The sequence below is a fragment of the Tursiops truncatus genome, chromosome 2 (assembly GCF_011762595.2).
Source record: "Tursiops truncatus isolate mTurTru1 chromosome 2, mTurTru1.mat.Y, whole genome shotgun sequence".
Taxonomy (NCBI): Eukaryota; Metazoa; Chordata; class Mammalia; order Artiodactyla; family Delphinidae; genus Tursiops; species Tursiops truncatus.
In genome coordinates this window covers 93,569,429-93,591,549 of record NC_047035.1, presented here as the reverse complement: position 1 = coordinate 93,591,549, position 22,121 = coordinate 93,569,429, and the positions used below count along the sequence as shown (strand labels likewise).

The following is a 22,121-nucleotide window of genomic DNA, read 5'->3' as shown; positions in this document are numbered from 1 at the left end:
AAAGGGAGGTTGTGCAAGACAACAATGGGGTGGACAGGTGATGGCCCAGGGCAAAGTCTGGCAAAGTGCTTGGCCCCTCGTACTTGGGCAGTGAATGCAGAGGGACCAAGATCCACGCATTGCCTTCAGCTCTGCAGGCTACTTCTCAGGGTGTTTCCTGTGGAATTTCCAGAAGAGAGCCGGGGTGGTCAGCTTAGAGGAATATGTGGTTCATGTTGGAACACTGGACATACTACATTACTGGAAAGATACACACTGGATGACCTGCACAGTGAAACTCAACTTTCCAAATGCTGGCAATGATAGGAGATTCAGTTCCAATGACCAGTTGTTTATTGAATGGATGCCAGTGCAAATCAGAACAAATGCATTCTAACCGTGACAGTCACAGGAAGGACACAAAGAATGGAGTGTCCCTGATCCCATGAAACAGCTCACTGGAATCTGTGAACTCTAGAACCTAGAATGGGAGGACTCTTATATCCCTGCCCCATGACCAGCCAAGATTAAGAGCCCTGGGAGGCCTGAGGTCACAGAGGTCTGGGTATCTGTGGGCCCACTCTCTCCCCAGAAGATCCCTCACCCACATGGGGCCATGTGCAGAGCATGGGTGGTGTGACTACTGGATGGGAGTCTGGCTCCTGACTGCAGGTGGAGTGAGCACAACTGGAATCTGGCAGGAGATCCTTGGCACTGGTCAACCCATCAAACGAGGTAAGTCCTTGGAGTCTGAGCAGGAACAGGAGACTATTCCATGCTTTGGCAGGGATTGGGAAGATGTTAGAATGTGGGGCTCAGAACAGGTCTATGGAGTTGAAAAAACATGGCTTTTTACCTCAACTTTTCAATCAACTGAGCAACACTGGGTAGGTGGCTTCATTTCTTTGAGCCTCTGTTTCTTCATCTTCATCTGTAAAATAGGGATGGGCATTATAACTTACTTGTTAGGCCGTTGAGGGCAGTAAATTAGATAATGTATGTAGAGCACGCAGCACTGTGCCTGACGCTTGGAGCCGTACTACACAGTAAAGGAGCACCCTGGCCACAGCAGCCTCATGGGGGTGGTGAAGCAGGGGCCCCAGAAAGGGTCCTCTGACTTAAAGGTAGGTCTGGATCCTAGACTTCTGGCAATTCCCAAAGCTTCCTCTTGCAGGTTTGGGGGTGATTGGAGGGGTGCACAGTCCAGTTACCTGGCTATTTCAAAGTATAAAATCTCCATTCTTACACTTTCTGCCCCAGATCCTTTCAAAGGCAGAACAGAACTGTGGGATGACTCTGGACTAAGTGTCAAGAGAATTGAAACTGATTCTGTCACTCCCTGGCTGGGTGACCTTGGACAAGTCCTGTAACCTAGGCATGGATTTCTTCATTTCAAAATTGGGGGAAAGGTCATCTGCTCTATTTGTCTGTCATAGGATCAAATCCAACCTCTTTAGCCTGGCATTCAACCTCCTTTCATTATATTCCCTGATCTCAGCTCCTGTAAATCCTCTTCATACTCACATGGACCTGCGAAGCTAAACCTTTCCTAGCCTTTCCTTCATACCCAGACAGAACCTTCTTGCCCAAATCTTGTGTGTCTAAACACCTTTGCATTCCCTACAGCACTTAGCACAGGGTCTTGCATAAAACAGATGATTATTTTATCGATTAGGATTAGGTTTGCTTACATGTGACAGGAAAATGAAAATAGTACCTTAAACAAGATAGAAGTTATTTCTCTCTCATAGAAAAGAGGTCCAACAGAAGTAGCCCAGGGCTGGGATGATGGCTCCAGGTATCAGGGACCAATGCTCCTTCTGTCTTCCTGTTCCACCATTCTTAGCACATCATCTCATGGTACACTATGGCTGCCAAGTTCCAGACATCTCATTCTCATTCTCATTCAGCCAGCATAAAGGAGAGAAGAGCGAGCACAAAAGTTGTCTTCTCTCCCTTTAGGGAGACTTCCTGGATGCTACATGTGACTTCTGCTCATATCACCTTATTGGCTAGAACTTAGTGACATGGTCATTCTAGCCGTAAGGGAGGCTGGGGAATATACTTTTTAACTGAGCATATTCCTATTTCTAATAAAATTGATAGGGAAGAGGGAGAGGATACTGACATACCCATATGGTTACCTCTGCTGCAGTTATTAAAAGAATAAAAATTACGAAAACGCACTATGAAGTTTAAAGCCTCATACAATGGATGAGATTATGATTACAAAATACTTACCTTGTTCGAAATGGTACTGGTGTCCTGATCTTTAGGTTGGAAACAGCCCAATTCTTCTTCACCTCTGGTGGGAATGTGGTGACATGTTTTTTTCATAGAATGACAATTCAGAGCTATAAGTGAAGATATATTTTGGCCCTTCTCCCTTACCACATTTTACGAATGAGGAAACTGAACTCCAGAGAGGCTAAGTAATTTGCCCATTGTCCCATGACTAATGAAGGAGCTAGGACTAATACTTGAGTTTCTGGACTCTATCAAGGGTTTTTCTGCTCCTCTGCGATGAGTGGCCCATTCAGGTTCTGGAGGCCTTGAATTCTGTGGGTCTCCCAATACTGGCTTGGGATGCTGCTAGTCCAGCTCCCCTGTAGGCAGATCTAGGTCACCATGTTGTCAGCTGCAACCCTTCTGGCGTGCAGCTCAAAAAGCCTTCCCTGTGGAGAGAGGGAAACATCAAGAAATAGAGGAGCATGCTATTTAAATAATGAGGCTTTTTTGCTCACAGCAAATAATTACCTCCTTTCCTTTGTACCTAGAATGCACAGGGTCCTGAAAAGAAGCACAAGAAATGGCTGCTGCCCTTGAAGATGTGGATGTACAGATTCATTCTTCTTTTCATTCATTCATTAAAACATTATTTATTGAGCATCTACTAAATGTAGACACTGGTTGCAGCACTGAGGATACAACAGTAAACTGTGCAGACATGCTTCTTGCTCTGAAATTGCTTATAGTCCAGTGGAGGACAGAGACCAGTAAACAGGCAACTACAATATGGAATTAAAAGTGCCCTGATGGGAGGGGACAAGGTACTCCAAGTATGTCAACTGGACTAGGCTGTTGGGGGTAAGGTCAAGGCTTAGTGGGTGAGATAACGTTGAAGTGGAGACCTGAAGACTGAGGATGTGTAGGCCAAGAAAGTGCTGTGTGAGGGGCACGGAGGGTGGAAAGGAAGAGTACTCCAGATAGAATGTCCAAAGGAGGGTGTGTGTGAGAAGCTGAGAGGGCTTTATCATGACCAGAGTGGGACAGGCCTCGGTGACCACGGTGGAAGAGAGGCGTGGGGAATGTTGAGAAATGTGACTGGAAAGGTGGGCAGGACTTTGAAAGGCCTGTTGGAGAGTTTATATTTTATCTTGAGGCTAGTGGGATAAAATGCTTGAGGCATATTTGTATTTTAGAAAGAGTCCTCTAGCCTCACGGCAGAGAATGGATTGGAGGGGCAGGTCAAGATGTGGGGAGACCACTTAGGAGGCTGTTGCAGTGCTGGTGGCCTGAACCAGAAAAAGGCCCTGAGAGGTAGACAGAAGTTGACGGATTTGAGATATTGCTGAGAGGTACAACCGACAGTCTTTGGTGACTAGTTGGAAGTAAGAAACTAGAAAGACAGAGGAAACTAACATTCATAAAGAAAAATGTTAAAATAACAAAGACAGATGTTAACAAACAAAGCCATGGAATAAGAGCTATCCAGAAAGAAAATGGCGGCATGATCTGTGTGTTTTAAGGAAGGGATAATTGTTGTGGGCTGGAAGGATATTAGAGGGCTTCCTGGAAGAGTTGAGATTGGAGCTGGGCCTTGTGTATGGGTAGGATTTTGGTGAATGGTGAGGACATTACAGACTGAATAATGATGCAAGTAGGAGTACTGAGGCAGAACGGTGTGTGATTTTTTTAGCAGATGGTTTGGTTGTGGTTTTCTTGGGAAAGCCACAAAGAGCTGGTTCTCCAGGGGGTGCAACTAAAACTTTTGCTGAAAGGTGGGACTGGGGAGATGAATCTCATTGCTCTTTCAGAGTGGTAGAGAGTTCTTCGTGTATCCCAAGGCCATTTGTGTTGGAACCTCAAGGGGTCTGTGGGCCACTAGACAGCCCAGCATGACCAAAACCCCACATATCTCAGCTTCTACCAGGAAAAAGATAAAAGGTCCTCCTTCCCCCAAAGGAATGCTTTTATGCTTGTGGGTCTTTTGCAGTGACCCAGGTCCCCATGTTTAGAGCTGCTATACCAGGGTGCTGCTTTACAATTTCTAGACCCCTGCAGAACCCTGCCTGGAAGCCTGCATTGTGAGTGAGGCCTGTGGACCCAGCAGAAAGACTTCTTGAGCCCAAGACTGTGGAAGACACAGCTGCGTAACCGGGCGTGTGGAGCACCCTCTCTGGCCCTAGGGGGCAAGTGTCCTGCCAGGCATCATGCCCTGTCTGATCACCCTGCCCCACACCTCTGGGTACTGGCTCCAGCTGATGGCCCCCTGATCCCATGTTCTCTGGCTCAAAACCTGCTGGCGTCTTCTGTCTTGGTCCACCCTCCAGTCTCTGACATTGCCTCTGATCTAAGGACTGCTGCAATCTTCCCAGGGACCCCTTTCTAGGGGCATTGGCCCCTGACAGCTACTTATAAGGTAAATAATTATAACCTCCAATTGACCAGCAGCACCACTTAAGGAGCCACAGTGCCCTGGAGCTGTGCTGGACTCTTCATGCCTTCATTTCTAATGCTCACAATCCTTTTGCGAAGCACATGTTATCCCATCTTACCGAAGAAGAAACTGAGGGAGATTAAATGGCTATCCAAGGCCAACAAGCCAACCTGTCCACTGCCCTACACATCCTGTATGTGAGCCAAGGAAGTCTAGGAGATAATTTCAGGAGCATTGTGCTAGGCACTTCGAAAATGTTACATTTTATCCTCACAAGAACTTAACAAGGTAAGTACTATTATTCTCTTTTTACAAAGAGAAAACTGAGACTCAGAGAGGTTAAGTACTTATTCCAAGGTCACATAGCCAGGAAGTGGCAGAGGTGGGATCCAGACCCAAGTGTGTCACCAAAGCCTCCTCTCTCCACCTCTCCAGGTGCCTAAACAGGTGAGGGTCAAACCTCCTGTCCTGAATCAAGACTCCTATGCCCCGGTAGGAAAGCACAGTGATTCAGGGAAATAGTTACAGTGGAGTCATGTGCCCTGTCCTTTCCCAACCCACTCATGTGAGCCTTTTGAAGTTTTTATAGAGGGAAGAACGCGGACCAGAGATGAGGGAGGGCTTTGCATGGCACCATCCTACCACTCTGTTTTCTCAGTCCCTTCTGCCCTCTTCATGCCTCATGGACATGGTTCCTGGGGTTTGGGCCCAAGGCCCCAGCTTACAGGATGCCTACCCTCTGCTTCTCCTACCCCCACCCTCCTGTTCCAAGGCCAAGACAACTCAGCTTTGATTCAGGTTGAATGAGTCATTAAGGGTAAAACAAAGAAGAGAAGGCCTATTCCCTTGCCAGGGAATGAACCCACCCACATTTTGACTTCTTTTTGTTTTGCAATGATGACACTATGCAATGACTCAGAGTTATCACACTCAAAGAGACTACTTTGTATTCTTCTTGAAAATGAAGGCAATGTGTGAATAAATGTGCTGAAAATGGCTCATGCAGGGAGGAAAAGAAGACCTCTGGGCACATCAATGCAGCATGAAGGCTGAATGAATGTGCAGGAATGTGAGCGGACAGAATTCCTTGGTGGAGAGGAGAGCCGAGTGGAAGCAGATGTGAGGGCCATGCAGCAAAGCCCTTCAAAGCTCCTCAATGGCAAAACCTGAAGAAACAACCACCAGTCCCCAAGCCTAATTGACTTAAAGCCAAGCACATTCACAGGCACTGGAGGGATGGAAGAGAAGACTTTTTCAAAAGAGCCTTCATACACAGGGTGTGGGGATGGAGAACTTTTCTGTGACTAATACCAGAAAGCCTCTCCAGCCAAGCAGCCCGGCTGGAGGGCAAATGAGGGAATGCGAAAGGGACAGAGCATCTTGGAGCTGACTCTCAACACTGTATTCTTCTCGGGAGGAATGAAATGAGAGGATCTAATCTACTACATCCTGCCCTTCTAAAGTGGGGTAACTGGCCCTGCGCCCAGTAGCTGTAGCTCACAGCTTGGCTCTGGCATTGCCCAGGGCCTCTGGTTCTTGGTGGTGGGAAAAGAGGACAGAATTGGATGCCAGAACAGTTGGCGCTTTCTCCACCTTAGTGCTGGATGGTCTGGGGCAAAATTCTCAACCTCTCTCAGACTATTTTCTCTGAGAAAACAGGAGGTGATTGCTCTCATCTACCTGAGAAGATAGCGGTTGGGAGGATGAAATGAGAAAATGCATGAAATGAGAACTACTCTATTAACTGTAAGATGCTACACAAGTGGTAGTTATTATCGTGTTTACAGACATAGGGAATTAATGTATTCTGACAGATGACATTACACTAGGAATCCAAGGCAATGAGGGCATTCCATTCCATTCCTTAGCATCTGAAAAATATGATGACATTTGAAACGAGTTTACTGGGAGTGAAAGTTTTCTATAGAGCTTCCTTTCCTTTGCAATGAATTCCAGGCTTCCCATGGTGCTTGAAAGTTTCTGTAGGAAGCTGCTGGGGAAAGCCAACCTCCATTTTGGTTGCTTTGAAACTCCATTTTTGGTTCTGTGATTATCTCCATTTCAGTCATTTGCACCATTACAAAAGGTGCAAAACTCTTGGCAGGAAAATGTTCTCTTGTTTTATAGCATTAGGTTTTGATAAATAATGTTATAATTTTTTTAGTAGAAAAAGTCTACATAGGAACTGATCATCGATATCTTAGATCTAGAAGGGAAATTAGAAGACCATGTAGCTCAACATTGAGATTTTTCAGACAAGGAACTGAGGCCTAGGCAGGGGAACTAGTATTCCCTGGGTCTCACACTTGAGTCAGTGAGACAGGACTAAGCTCCTGATGTCTTGTATTCATGTGCTCCTTCCCTGACACCAGGGTCAAAAACTCAGATGTCTTTAGGGTCCAGGCAGGTAAGAAGGAGGGTATTGGTGGGTAAGATGGTAGGAAAGGGTAGAATGTTCAGTTCAGTTTTCTTTAAGTTTATATACTGTTTGCAGAGAATCTGTAAATTTATATCTTTCACCAAATTTGGGACATCTTCAGCTATTATTTTTTCAAATTTTTTTCTCTATCAATCTCTCTCTCTTCTCTCTTAAGAACGCCAATGACATGGATGTTAGACCATCTGATATCCTCTCACAGATCCCTGAGGCTCTATTCATTATTTTTCAAACATTTTCTCTGTTCTTCAGATTGAATAATTTCTATTGGTCTATGTTTCAGCCTACTGATACTTCCTTCTGGCATTTGCATTCTGCTATTAAGCCCATCGAGTGAATTTTTATTTCAGATATTTCTCAGTACTAAAATTTCCATTTGGCTGTCCTTCCTTTTTTTTTTTTGAATAGTTTTTGTTTCTTTCCTGAGATGTTCTATCTTTCCATTCATTTCAAGAGTGTTTACCTTGACATCATGAAGGATGGTATAATAGCTGTTTTAAATTTTTTTTCTAGTAATTCCAACATTATCATACCTTTTCTTTGATAACTGGTCAGATTTTTCTGCTTCTTATCACATTGGATAATTTTAGATTGTAACCTGGACTTTAATGAGACTCTGGGTCCTCTTAAAATCAGGACAAAGTGACAAGACAAAAAAAAATAAGAACTACCCTCATACTCTTTACATAACAGGGTTATGTGAATTTTTCTGAGTTCCTCTATCTAGAGTTATAGGTTTTCTCTCAGGGGTTTTAGGTATCTGAGCTGCTAGCATGGTGGCAGTGCAGTCTGGGGGCTACCTATGGCCTTAAAGCTGAACTAAAAGATAAAAAATATGAGAAAAAAGAACAGGGTTTTGTCCACACTCTCTAGCTTGTAGGGTCCAATCTTCCAGGTCATTTGGCCAGAGAAAATGGGCTCTTTCTTGGAGTTGTTGCTGTACATGACTGCCATGCAGTTTCATAACTCTGTACAGTAGTCACGGACAGGTCAAATCCAGGAGAAAAATCCCAGGAAACTTGCTGCTACCATATTGGTCATTCATCATATTTTGATTTTTTTCCCCAATCCCCCTGCTTTATTTACTCTTCAAAGTCCTCAATTAGTTGTCTTTGTTGTTGTTGTTGTTCAGAGTGTTTAGTTGTAATCAGTGGGAGAGACAGAGTACAGCATGCCTCCTCCATTTGGTTGGAACCAGAAGTCTAGCAACACACTTGGAATCCTTCTCTTTTGGTTGGTGCTCCCCAAAGTGTTACTGGAAGCAGCCCACTGACAGAACCTGTGTTTGGGGATCCTATATACCCTGGTCTGGTGGTGCCAGCTCCCAGGAGTCTATGGCTCCAAGTTTTCTGCCTTATTTGGGTAGATACTTGATATAGATGTTCACTCAGCAAAGATGTATTGTATGCCCCTATGTGCTATATCCTGGGGATACAAAAATGGCTAAAATATGGTCCCTGCCCTCAATGAGCTCACAGTCCAGTGGAATAACAGGAATTTGGACTAGAAATTTAGGACCCAAGCTTGAGATCTTTCTCAAGGTCTCTTGTGAGCCCCCAAACCACAACACATTGTCAGAGAGCATTTCTCAGCCCAGTTCTGGGGCTTTGCCTTTCTAGAAAACATCTATATTGCCTCTCTCCTCTGAGGGCAACAAACCACAAAGCACTTCTACCAAACAGTATATAAAGTTCTACTTTTAGTTTTGTGAACTCTACAAAATGCCAAGATTACTCTGTGTAGCAGTCTTCTTGCCTACTATATATAGTCTTAGAGAGCACAATCTGGTTTGGGGTTCCAGAACTCAAAAGGGAAGTGAAGACATTGGACAGTGTCCAGAGTGGCACTTGAAATGGAAAAAGAATGGAATCTGATATTTAAAAAAATAAGAGTGGGAGAAGCTGAGGCCACCTGCCAAGGAGATAATCCTTCATAAGGGAGATAAACTATCTCCCTCACTCCACCTCTGCAGCCTTTTCTATTTGAAAGCATTTACCTTCTCTTTCTACATCAAAGTAAGGCCAGAGTGTTGAATCTGGGAAAGGAGATAAAAATGGGAGGAAGAACAGGGGTCAGCCATTTAACTAGCACAAGTAGGTGCCATAAGTCAGCAAGGGTGCTCTGTGTATCAATTGTCTTGCCATTCTCGCCACAATCCAGCAAGACTTTGTGATAAGCTTTGTGGTTCCTATGGTACATAAGGAGACTGCGACTCAAAGGGTGACATGATTTTCTCAAGGTCTTAACAGCAAAACATAGACTAGAACCCAGGTCTCCTGAGTATGGGTTCTGTTTTCTCCACTGCGTCAGCATCTAGGACTTTAGGGTCTAACTATGTTCCCTTCTCATGCCACTAGAGCCATAGCAGTCTGCTGTGTGACAAGTGTGTCATTTTGAGGAGGACTTTGGGGAAAAGAGACCCTGCCCCTGACAATGGGATCTGGACGCTCACAAGAGAGGAAGAAGTCCACTAGAAAGCCAGGTCCCATGTTCTCCAGAACTAGATCTCCTTTGATCATAATTCAAGTAAGTGTTAATCCCCCTCTCTAAAAAAATAAAATAATCAGAAACTGACCATGATACAAAGGAAGAAAAGCTAAGTTAAGGGAGGGATCATTTTCCAAGACACTTTCCTCTGACCAGGAGGGTGATCTGGGGATAGAAGACTGTCCCCCATTACTCAGAAGCAGCAGAGGAGCAGGGTTATCCCTCCTAGTTCCCCCCAGGCCTCAATGCTGGCCCTGGCTCAGAGGGGAGCTAAGAGTTTTGAGGTGGAAGGCTTCTCTCCTTCCTAACTGGTCAGTGAGGACCAGCTTCTCCTCCTGCTTCAGGAGGGTCGGGGCTACCTGCATGTCGCATTGCAGACCAGACAGGGCTTCTCCTTGCCCACCTCCCTTCTGGCTCCTTTTCTCTCACCATCTCATGCCCTCTTTATAATTTAATAACAAGGAGAAAAGAAATGAACATTGATTGAGCCGCAACTGTAGCAGGCACTGTGCTAAGCACTTCACATTCATTAGTTTCTAGCAGAGGACCCAGTACACTGTTGGTGCTCAGTAGTTAATTAGCTCTTACCCTTAGTGTCTCCATCCTTCATTTCACTAGAATCCAGGTACGAGGCACTGGGTGACTGTGTTCAGTTTCATGACTGCTGAAGAGTAGAGACAAGAACAACATCAAAATGGCAGCGGTGAAAATGAGACTAGCATTAGGTTGAATCACACGCATTTCTCGAGGAGGAAACTGAGGCAACCCAGAAACAGACAGCTTAGCAGGGAGCCAAGTAAGAAGATATGTGGAAGCCTATGGAAACTTGGGGTCCAAGCAGCATCTCTTAGCATCAATTTGCACCCAAATAGCGTCTTTAAAAGTTGGCTCACACTTGCCCCAGAGCAAGCAGCCTTTTACACCATTACAATGCTCTGTTCCAGATGTGACTAATTTTTAATCCCTGTAGTTCTCAATTAGTCATGAGCTAATTCTGTAAAAACGTCAGAGTGGGGCTTCCCTGGTGGCGCAGTGGTTGAGAGTCCACCTGCCGATGCAGGGGACACGGGTTCATGCCCCGGTCCGGGAAGATTCCACGCCGCGGAGAGGCTGGGCCCGTGAGCCATGGCTGCTGAGCCTGCGCATCTGGAGCCTGTGCTCTGCAACGGGAGAGGCCACAACATTGAGAGACCCGCGTACCGCAAAAAAAAAAAAAAAAAAAAAGCAAAAATCGTCAGAGTAAGACCACATATATTTCTCTGGAAAGAGAAAGGAAGATTGCCTGAGACCACTGGACCGCACCAAAATACAGGGTCCCAGCCAAAAGCTTTGAAGGCTTGTGATGTCAACAGATTTCCTAGAGAGGTACCATGTCCTTTTGATTTTTTTGTGTATTATATTTTGAGTGCCATCTTCTCCTCTCCTTGCCACTGCCTTGGCTGGGTCCTTATCACTTTCACCATAAACTCCCAACAGTCTCCCTGCCACCAATCCAGACAAACACAACCAACCACGGATTTTCATAAAACATTTGCTTTTGATGGATCCAAACGACTTTAGTGGCTTTCCACTGCATACAGGAAAGATCTAGACTCAAAACCTTCCGCAGCTGCCTGCTTTTCCAAACATCTCTACTTCCTGCTGTGAATTCCACCTTCAACACAACTGGTTCACTTATTGCTACACAAATATGCCTAGACTCCTCCAACCTTCCCAACTTTTTCCTGCCCCATGCCAGTGCCCCACCCCCCTTCTCAGTCCTCATCACTAATGGGAGATTACCCTTCTTTCAAATATGGGCTCAAGGCTAGTCACCTGGTCTCTAGGCAATTTCCCCGTCCTCTGCAATTGCACCTTTGTCTGGACTCCTCGTGCCACATGTAATTATCCTCTATTGTTATGTCTGTAATTTGTTTCCATGTGGGGATGTGACAGCAGCACTGTGCCATACTTTTCTCACAAAATAGGCACTTAATATTCTATTGCACAATCTACTAGAGCTTTGAAATGTCATTTAAAGATAACTTTATCATTTTAAATGTTTTATTGTTTTTAGTGGAGACTTAGGGCCCTTGAGATGGTAGAAGAAAAAGAGATGGAGGGTTTTCTTTTTAAAGCTATTTGTCCTTCCTGTGCATATTACATAACCTCTAATTATTTCCAATATTAAAGAAATAGTCCATCTGAACCCTTTAAAATGATTCAAATATTAAAATGATTCACCAGTTCAAAAGAAACTGGTGTGATCCTTGCAAAAAATTTTTTTTAAAAAAGAAGAAAGAAAAAACAAATATTGGCTCTTCTGGGGGACAAAATTAAATGGCTGTGCTTTTTTTTTTTTTTCAATATTCTAAAAGAATTGAAAATGCACCACAAAATGGTGGAGCTTGTTTTTGTGCCTTCGGTAGCAAGTAACAACATGAAAGGAAGTTCTAGGAAACGACTAAATTTCAGGGAAGAAACTTGCCATGTTTCAAGGGACAAAAGTGAAGGATTTGCCTTTGACGGAAACCCACTGTTGACACCTCCCCAGAGTGTAAATTTCATCTGCAGATTCTCTTCTCTATACCAGTCTCCTGTTGGGTGGGAGAACTCACAGACCTGTAGCCAGTACCACTCCCCTGAGCATTCCTCTTGAGAAGGAAAGACATGGATTTAATCCCTACCGTGGGGATCCTTAGGAGGAGGGCAAGTCTTCTTCGCTTGATTTTATATTTCAGCACCTCTCACTGAATGACTCCAGCTGGCCAGGACGCTCTCTTGCTTCCGAGCTTCTCAAAGGACTCCAGATCTTACATCCTCTGTTCTCAACATTTACTCCCTCCTTTGCTGACTGTACTAGTTTTCTATTGCTATGTAACAAATTACCACAAGCTTAGTGGCTTAAAACAATATAAATTTACCTCCAAGTATGGGTTAGCTGGGTCCACTGCTCAGACTGAAATCAAGGTGCTGGCTGGGGCTGCAGTCTCATCTGAGGCTTAAGGGCTCTCTTCTAACGTCACTGCTTGTCAGAGTATCTCCCTTTAAATTAACTCGAAGTCACCTGATTAGGGTCATTGATTTCATTTACAAATCCCTTTTGCTATATAAGGTAACAATCACGAGAGTGAAATTACATCATATTCATTAAGTCCTGCCCATTCTCAAGGGGTGGGGGCTTACACAGCCATGTGCACCAGAGGGCTGGAATCTTGGGGGCCACCTTAGAATTCCGCCTACCACGTCACCTTCCCTCCTGTCCTAGGTCAATGTGGCTCAGTCTTCCGTTTCACATTTTGGCAGAATAGGATCCAGATAACTGTCATTCCCGAGCCTTTCTCTTGATGTGGCCTGCCCTGGCTTTCCTCTCTGGTTCATCACCTCCCAGCTCCTCTCTCATAGCCACTTTTGCAGTGTGCCTGGTGAATCAATACAAGTGTCCCCTCTGTGTGACCGCCTTCCCTTTTTTCTTCCTCATCACCTTCACCCAAGCAGAATTGGGAGCTGTGCTCCCTAACATCCTGGATGGACCTCTGTGACCGCAGTCATTTGTCATACTGTGACCTTGGCACAACTGCCTCTCCTCTTGGCTGTGTGTCTCTTTATAGCAGGGATCTGTCATGTCCATTCTGTCACCTCAGGGCCAAAGACACATACCAGGTGCTCAGTAAAGGCTGGATCAATGAATGGAAGGTCAAGCAGCAGGCGAGCAGAGAATATGTGGGAACACAGAGGGAGTCGTCAGCTGGCCCAGAGCATGGGGGTGTCAAGGCAGCAGTGGAGGCCAGTGAGCAGCACCTGTGTTCACATGTTAAGTTTGTATTGGCTGAATTTGTTTTTGAGACAGTCCTAGCCTTATGACTGTTTTCCCTGCTAGCTGAGTTTCCCTGCTAGCCATATGACATAGGTTATGCCCTCACAATTCTATTCTTAGGGATCTTCCAAAATCACATTTTCCTATAATGCATTGGAGAGTTGATACTCATGGGTGATGTCCTACATTGAAAGGAAGAGAAGCAGCCATGGGGGGGTAGTAAACTATTTATTTTGAAGTGCAACCCTAAAGTTTACCTTGTAGAGTTTATGCTCATGCATCTTTTTAAAAATAAATTTAAAACATTGAATATTATGCTAAGAATTTTCTCTTGAAGGAAACAGAGGTATTGTCATGTCACTGGAAATTCCATGGCTTATGAAGATTCTCTTGGAAGACTTTCTAAGAGTGATAACTCCATCACGTCCAATATAATTTTTTTCCTTCGAAACAAAAAAATTAACTATCAAAGTAGTATTTGGAGGAGTAAAGGAAATAAAAGGAATCCAAATTGGAAAAGAAGAAGTAAAGCTGTCACTGTTTGCAGATGACATGATACTATACATAGAGAATCGTAAAGATGCTACCAGAAAACTACTAGAGCTAATCAATGAATTTGGTAAAGTAGCAGGATACAAAATTAATGCACAGAAATCTCTGGCATTCCTATACACTAATGATGAAAAATCTGAAAGTGAAATCAAGAAAACACTCCCATTTACCATTGCAACAAAAAGAATAAAATATCTAGGAATAAACCTACCTAAGGAGACAAACGACCTGTATGCAGAAAATTATAAGACACTGATGAAAGAAATTAAAGATGATACAAATAGATGGAGAGATATACCATGTTCTTGGATTGGAAGAATCAACATTGTGAAAAGGACTCTACTACCCAAAGCAATCTACACATTCAATGCAATCCCTATCAAACTACCACTGGCATTTTTCACAGAACTAGAACAAAAAATTTCACAATTTGTATGGAAACACAAAAGACCCCGAATAGCCAAAGCAATCTTGAGAACGAAAAACGGAGCTGGAGGAATCAGGCTCCCTGACTTCAGACTATACTACAAAGCTACAGTAATCAAGACAGTATGGGACTGGCACAAAAACAGAAAGATAGATCAATGGAACAGGATAGAAAGCCCAGAGATAAACCCACGCACATATGGTCACCTTATCTTTGACAAAGGAGGCAGGAATGTACAGTGGAGAAATGACAGCCTCTTCAATAAGTGGTGCTGGGAAAACTGGACAGGTACATGTAAAAGTGTGAGATTAGATCACTCCTTAACACCATACACAAAAATAAGCTCAAAATGGATTAAAGACCTAAAATTTAAGGCCAGAAACTATCAAACTCTTAGAGGAAAACATAGGCAGAACACTCTATGACATAAATCACAGCAAGATCCTTTTTGACCCACCTCCTAGAGAAATGGAAATAAAAACAAAAATAAACAAATGGGACCTAATGAAACTTCAAAGCTTTTGCACATCAAAGGAAACCATAAACAAGACCAAAAGACAACCCTCAGAATGGGAGAAAATATTTGCAAACGAAGCAACTGACAAAGGATTAATCTCCAAAATTTATAAGCAGCTCATGCAGCTCAATACCAAAAAAACAAACAACCCAATCCAAAAATGGGCAGAAGACCTAAATAGACATTTCTCCAAAGAAGATATACAGATTGCCAACAAACACATGAAAGATGCTCAACATCATTAATCATTAGAGAAATGCAAATCAAAACTACAATGAGGTATCACCTCACCCAGTCAGAATGGCCATCATCAAAAAGTCTACAAACAATAAATGCTGGAGAGGGTGTGGAGAAAAGGGAACCCTCTTGCACTGCTGGTGGGAATGTAAATTGATACAGCCACTGTGGAGAACAGTATGGAGGTTCCTTAAAAAACTACAAATAGAACTACCATATGACCCAGCAATCCCACTACTGGGCATATACCCTGAGAAAACCATAATTCAAAAAGAGTCATGTACCAAAATGTTCGTTGCAGCTCTATTTACAATAGCCCGGAGATGGAAACAACCTAAGTGTCCATCATCGGATGAATGGATAAAGAAGATGTGGCACATACATACAATGGAATATTACTCAGCCATAAAAAGAAACGAAATTGAGCTATTTGTAATGAGGTGGATAGAACTAGAGTCTGTCATATAGAGTGAAGTAAGTCAGAAAGAGAAAGACAAATACTGTATGCTAACACATATATACGGAATTTAAGGGAAAAAAATGTCATGAAGAACCTAGGGGCAAGACAGGAATAAAGACACAGACCTACTAGAGAATGGACTTGAGGATATGGGGAGGGGGAAGGGTAAGCCGTGACAAAGCGAGAGAGAGGCATGGACATTTATACACTACCAAACGTAAGGTAGATAGCTAGTGGGAAGCAGCTGCATAGCACAGGGAGATCAGCTCGGTGCTTTGTGACCGCCTGGAGGGGTGGGATAGGGAGGGTGTGAGGGAGGGAGACACAAGAGGGAAGAGATATGGGAACATATGTATAACTGATTCACTTTGCTATAAAGCAGAAACTAACACACCATTGTAAAGCAATTATACTCCAATAAAGATGTTAAAAAAAAAAAACATTCCTCATCATCTCACTATCCACTGAAAACCATTTTAACATGACTTGGGATGGAAAAAAATAGGGAGAGAGTTTTACTCCTGCAAAGGACTGCCTTCTCCCTTCAAGATTTCGCAGCAATCGTTATCTTAGTGGGCGGAGGAGAAGCATAAGTCATGTAAAGGTGACTTTATTTGGCAAGATTTACTGCCTGGCTGGCAGCTAAAGGGAGAAGAATGGGGAGAAAGCAAAGGTTTCCACAACACCCCTGAGATAAGGGATACACTTATTCAAACCTAGCACCAGGGAGAGGGCCAAGTGGGAAGTTCAACTCAACATTTATAGAGCCCTCAATATATCTCCCAATCCAGAAAAGCAATGAAGATGTTAATCTTTGAAATCACTAACTAAATAAAATGTCAATATTTATTTTAAACAAAGTTGCCTGTAGAGCACACTGCAGGTTTCTAACAACCTTCTCCTCCATCCTGTACTTTCCCCCCCGGCCTTATATTTCTGGACTTTTCTGCTGTAATTGATGAACTTGGAAGGGCTGGAAGCTCTGCTCCTATTACTATATCGTCAGCCTGCAACACTTTCCATTTGGAGACCCTGCTGCATCCTTCACCCTGCCCTTTCCCTCACACTTGCTCCTTTACAAGATCCATTCACACCTGTGACCCTAGGTCCAGCTTCTCCATTCTCAACCTGGGAACTTCAGGTTCCTAGGGGACATTTCTTCTTACTGACCCACCAGTACATGCGACTGCAACTCCAAGTTGAGTTTGTCATTACGTGTCCCTTCAGCTTGGCCCCTCTCTCCCCTCCCACTGCCTCCTGCCCTTTAACCAGCTCCACTTGTCAGTCTCTTAGAAGGGCCCTCTCTTCAGTCATTGGCCATTCCCTGTGCACACACAACCTGCTTGTTTTCACCTCCTCGTCTTTGCTCAGACTGTTTCCACCACCAGGGAGGCAGATACTTCAAAACTCCTTCCTTTCAGAAAATTCGTTCCAGAAACTCTGCCTACCAAAATCCATCTGTATTTCCTACTTGGCACCTCCAAGTGCTCAGGTATTTGGGGTGGGCTCTGTGTTTTACATGTCTGTGTTGTTGCTATTCTTGACTTATTGGTAATGACAATACTAAGAATGATTACTATTTATTTAAGGGCTGTTAAGAGCCAGGACATATATCTTTCTAAACGGCATAGGCATAAAGAGAAGGAAAGCTACTTAGAATACTAAGGGGGAGTCATTGGGAAGTGAAAGTTCACACCCTTACCTCCTTCAACCCTCCTCCCACTTCCCCTCTCCCACCCCTCCCTTCAGTGCAGAGACTTCTGGGAACAGCAACATTCTAAGCTGTTAACAGCTGAAGCCTTCCCAAAGGATTCTGTCCCACAGTGACAGTTGGCTGAAGACAGTGAAACAGAGAGGTCCTTTAGGAATGGCTGGGAGTGAGAAGGGGAGGGGAAAGGTAAGGACCAGCCTTAGGAAGAGGTAGACTCCAGGCCCGAGTTCCTCCCAGCCTATTGGCATAGCACATTGTGCCATGGTTAGAGCCTCACTCGTCCTTTAGCCGTTTCTGCATGCCTCAGAAAGGGTTCACTGAGTTCAGCCTGCAGGGGACCCAGAGATGAATCAGACATGGATCCTGCCCTCGAGGAGCTTACTGTCTAGTGGTAGAAAATGACAAGTACCATAGCAAAGCCCATACCAAGGGTCATGGGGCTTCAGAAGAGAGAAAGATGCAGGCTGGACATCAAGGAAGGGCTGCCAGATGAGGTCACATTTGAGCTGGACCTAGGAGGCTGAGATGGAACTTTCCACAGGCAGAGATTGGAGGTGGTGCTAGTTATGGTTACGGACACCTTCAGTCCAAGACTGTGATCTGTAGGGGGGATAGCTGGAGAAAGGTGAGAAAGAGGCCAGGAGACTCTGGGCATATTCTCTAGAAAGAGGACACCAAGGATGACGCTTTGCCTGCTTTATCATTTTACCCAATATTGCCCAGAGGAAAATAGGTTGTTGTTTATTGGGAGTAATGGTTAAAAGTTGAGAACTCAGGGTTGGAATGACAAGTGCTCTCTGAGGGTGGTTAGGCTGACCCTCAGCCCCGTTATCCTATGTGTCTGTGATTTAGAAGGGGAGCCAGTAACATACCTTTGGGCCTAAACAAGGTCCTCCATCAGCGAACACCCTGAGGTGAGCAATGATGCTTCACAGTAGAGTAGGAGATGGGACCCCAAAGAGTGAAGATGCTCAGGACTGTTCATTTGAATTTGCAAGAGTGTCAGGTTCATGTTTAGCTCATGTCTGCCAGCAGAAACAGTATGGGCACAGGTTTTGAAGAGTGTAGGCAGATAGAAGTGAGAAGAGGACTGGAACTGACCCAAGGTGGGGAGAAGATGGCAATGAGTTGCTTGATGCGAACAAAAAAAAAGTCAAGAAGGGGCAACAGGATGATAATAAAATACAAAAGGGGAAATGTATTTAAGAAGTCTATACTTTAAATATTTAATCCAGTTTTCCTTTTCCCCTTTGTTGCCATTTTAGAATTGTAGCTCTACCATTTTGTGGAGATTACAGAAGGAATCTTGTAAAAATTTTTCTTTGGCAGGGAAATTGTTACCCAAATTTTACTCTTTTAAAAATGTTTATACAACTTTCAAGAACAATTTTTGCTTAATCTTCAGCGGCATTGCACCCTTTGGACTTTTGTTTTTAAGCCCAACCATAACCAGTATTTCTCCAGGATTCTAGTCATTCCCAGTGGGCTGAATTTAGCCAGCAGTAACCCTAGCCTTGGAAAGACAAAGCAACCCAAGGATACTTCATGGAAAAGAAAATGGCAGATAAATCAGTTCTAGACAATCAAAGGATAAAGAGCAGAAGACTCAGGCCTGAGACAGCAGAATCATGTCTTGGATGGCCAGAGAAGAAACTGAAGGAAGGCACGGTGGGTTAGCCAGAGTAGGATCAGCATGCAGCCCTGTGGCCCTGATCCTGAGAACCCTCAGGAGTGGCAAGGGGACATTCATTCTCTGCTTGACCTTTTATACACCTAGCTCAGTGGGAGGAGCCTTGACCTTGGAGGTGTAGCCCCTGCACCCAGAATTAGGTGAATCCTGCCTCTGGTCAACTCAGGACCAGAAAGGCTAAACTGACCTAATTTGGAAAGGAGGCTTTGTGCCCCCTCAGGTGCATGCTCAGTGGCTGCCCTTGTAGGGTGGGAACTATAGAATAGTGCAAATAACCTCAGGGTATCAGAGAGGAGGACGCAGATGACAAGGGGCAACATGGCCAAGTCCAGTGTGAGAAATTGCCTTTGGGAATTTCCCCACATTGGTATTCTTTCAGCCTCCAAACTCAGTCCTGAGTCTTTCCAGCCTCTGTCTGCCTTGTAGTTTGCCTCCAAAGTCCAGCTTTCCTATGCCCGTTTTAAGCCCAAGCAAAGTACCTCTTCAACCCTTAATATGGCAGGTCTCTTTGGATCTGATTTCTCTTCTGACAGCCATCCCCACCTGCCCCTGGTCTGACTGCATTATCTTCCTTAGAGAGGTGGTTTCCTTTCTTAGCTTTCTGTTCACGTCTCTTTGCCTCTTTCTCCTTCCTGCTGTTTCTCTGATTGCACTTCGCTGGCCTTCAATCATATTGGTGTCCAATACAGTTTGTCCCCTACTATTGTTTTCTGTTTCTTGGGGTGGTGATTTTCTTAAAGGGAATGTCCTTCTTATTATAGTTTTTAAACAGATAAAAAAACAGTTGCACTAACAGGGAGCCCTGATCATTTGACACACTAAAAAGGCACAGAAGATGGATATAATTCAGGGGAAAGGCTATTCCTCATAGGAGGAAAAAGCAGCAGGAGCTGGTTCCCAATGTAGGGCTAGGGCTAGAGGAGGAGCTGGCGGTGTTCCTGCTCAGATTCTGCAGGCCTCTGGCACAGGATGTTCTAGAGCTGCAGGCCTGGCAGGTATGGTGGAAGTAGTCTCTTTAGGGTCTTATTCCCAAAACTCTCTGCCTTGACTATTGGCAGGGGAGCAGGGGGTCAGTTTCACTCAATGCTGTCACAAGTGACTCAAACCTCTTTCTGTTGCACCCTGGAGATGACTTTGAAAAGCACCAAAATGATTTCTAAAGACTCTTAGCCCTAAACAACAAGTTAATAGGCTGTTTGTAGCCCTTCTTGTCAGTTGTGGCTTGGGGTAAAACATAGAGCACTCAGTAACTTATGTGGAAAAATGTTGGAAGAGTCCAAACATTTGTTGGAATGATTCCAAAGAAGCCTAGAGAAGGAGTAAGTTGAGTTGAGATCATGGAGCTGCCCTTTAAGGACTTCTTAGGGGTCACTTCTCCCTCCAAATCCTCTTCGTGAATTTCTATGAAGAAGAGAGTCTAAAGAGTGTTACTCAAACTGGGCTCAGGACTCCTGGTGGCTCAGGACTCCCCGGTGGGCTGACTGACAAACTGGAGGGGCATGTTTATTTGTAGTGGTGTGGTCTGTCCTACCTCATCGGCTGCCGCTCCACTCTCCCTGTTGCTCAGATTGGCTCTGAATTCTCCTGCCTTCACACAGAGGCAGCTGCATAAATGAGAGTCCTCCCATCTCCATTTCTGCCCAGTGAAACCCTACCTCTCCTCTTGGCCCAGCTCAAATGTCACCACCTCTAGAACCTTTCATGAGTGTCCTGTTGGAAGTCAATGTTCCCTCCTCTAGACTCAGAGACCATTTGGTTGGGCTCTCCTTTAAACTCTAAAAGCTGGAGAGCATGTCAGTGAAGGTCCTGTCTCACCTGCTAGGCCATAAAATAAAAGTGAAAGGAAGATTGCTGAGCCCCAAAGTCAGGATAAGCCAGAAAGGTGGCACTTGTTTTCTCAGCCATTACATTCCTACAAAGGGGCTTCTTGTTCTCTCTCCCTCTCCATGTGGGAAAGTACCCCAAAAGGGCTCCTCATGGCCTTGTCTTTCCAAAGGCACAGCCAGGTCTGCAGATGTAGGATTTGAGCAGCTGTAGCAAGGCAACCCTGACCACATGGCCCATCCTTTCCAGGCTCCAGCTGACCTGATCAAAGGCCACTTTGGAAACAGCTCTGTCCTAAGAGCCACTAAGAGCTGTGGAGGCAGGAGTAGGGGAGGAAAGGCAAATATCAAAGTTCTTGTATGATACTGGGTAGCAACTGGCCAGACGGGGGATGAGAATGCCTGATAGAGCCTTTCACCTTTGGGATCAGCAGCAAGCCTGGCTGCATTGCAAGGAGGCCAGAATACCTATCAGCTGGGCAGCAGCTCCTGTGAATGAATCGCCTTTGTCTTGTTGGGGGTGGGGACGAACGCGTGTTTATTTGCTCAACAGAAAGCCATGTAAACCAGGGATCAAAAGGAAGCCCTGGTGATGGCAAGAAGCCCAGGTGACACGAGACAGAAGATGCCACCCACAATGGCAAGGAGTACAGGGGGGCTTAGGAGGAAGTGTCCTCTGTTTTGGCAGAAGGTTTCTCGCTTCTGAATGGAGCCTTCTGAGGCAGAGGACTCAAGGAGCCAGAAAATGCCTTTGTTGGTTCCCAGAAACCTGCCCAGAGCTGGCAGATGGGGGCGTGGCCTCAGGCACCTCACTTCCTAGCTTCCTGCTAGCCATATGAGCAACCTCATATTTGCAGTCAGCTCAGGCTTCATTTTCTAATTCAAAGAAAAGCAGTGATCCATTATTCCAGGGGTGATTCTTTGCTCCAGATCCAGCTCCTTTTTCTCACTACCCCCAGCCCTGCTGGCTCTTTCTCAGCAACAGCTAAAGTGAGACAATAAGCATTAGCAGTTGAGGCATTTTTGAGTCAGCAAACTACTAATGCTAAGGGTTCCTGAGAAAGCCAAGGATTCAGGGTTTCAGAAGCAAACGTTACACAAGATTGACAGGCGTGGAGGGAATGTTCTGGACCACTGTTCAATAAAAGAATTCCTTGAATTTCATCATAGAAATGACAGAGCTGGAAGAGTCCTTAGAAACCATCTATTCCCTTTTTGCCCTCCCTAGGCAACTGCTTCCCTTCTACAGATGAGAAAGTGAAGTGGATGGTAGTTAGAGATGAGACTTAGTGCCAGGAGCTGAGGTGGGGAAAGAAGCCAAGTCTTCCTGATTCCCATGTGAATG

General features: G+C 44.7%; 1 long non-coding RNA gene across 1 annotated transcript in view; it reads right to left on the bottom strand.

Annotated features, from left to right (window-relative positions):
• Nucleotides 1-321: 321 nt before the first annotated feature.
• The window catches only part of LOC141277853 (uncharacterized), a 36,938-nt gene continuing 15,138 nt past the window's right edge, over nucleotides 322-22,121 (bottom strand). The window contains exons 2-4 of the long non-coding RNA XR_012329716.1: nucleotides 10,152-10,227; nucleotides 1,697-2,769; nucleotides 322-910 (exon numbers count right to left, since the gene is read on the bottom strand). This is a non-coding gene — a long non-coding RNA (uncharacterized lncRNA). The remainder of the gene's footprint in view (nucleotides 911-1,696; nucleotides 2,770-10,151; nucleotides 10,228-22,121) is intronic.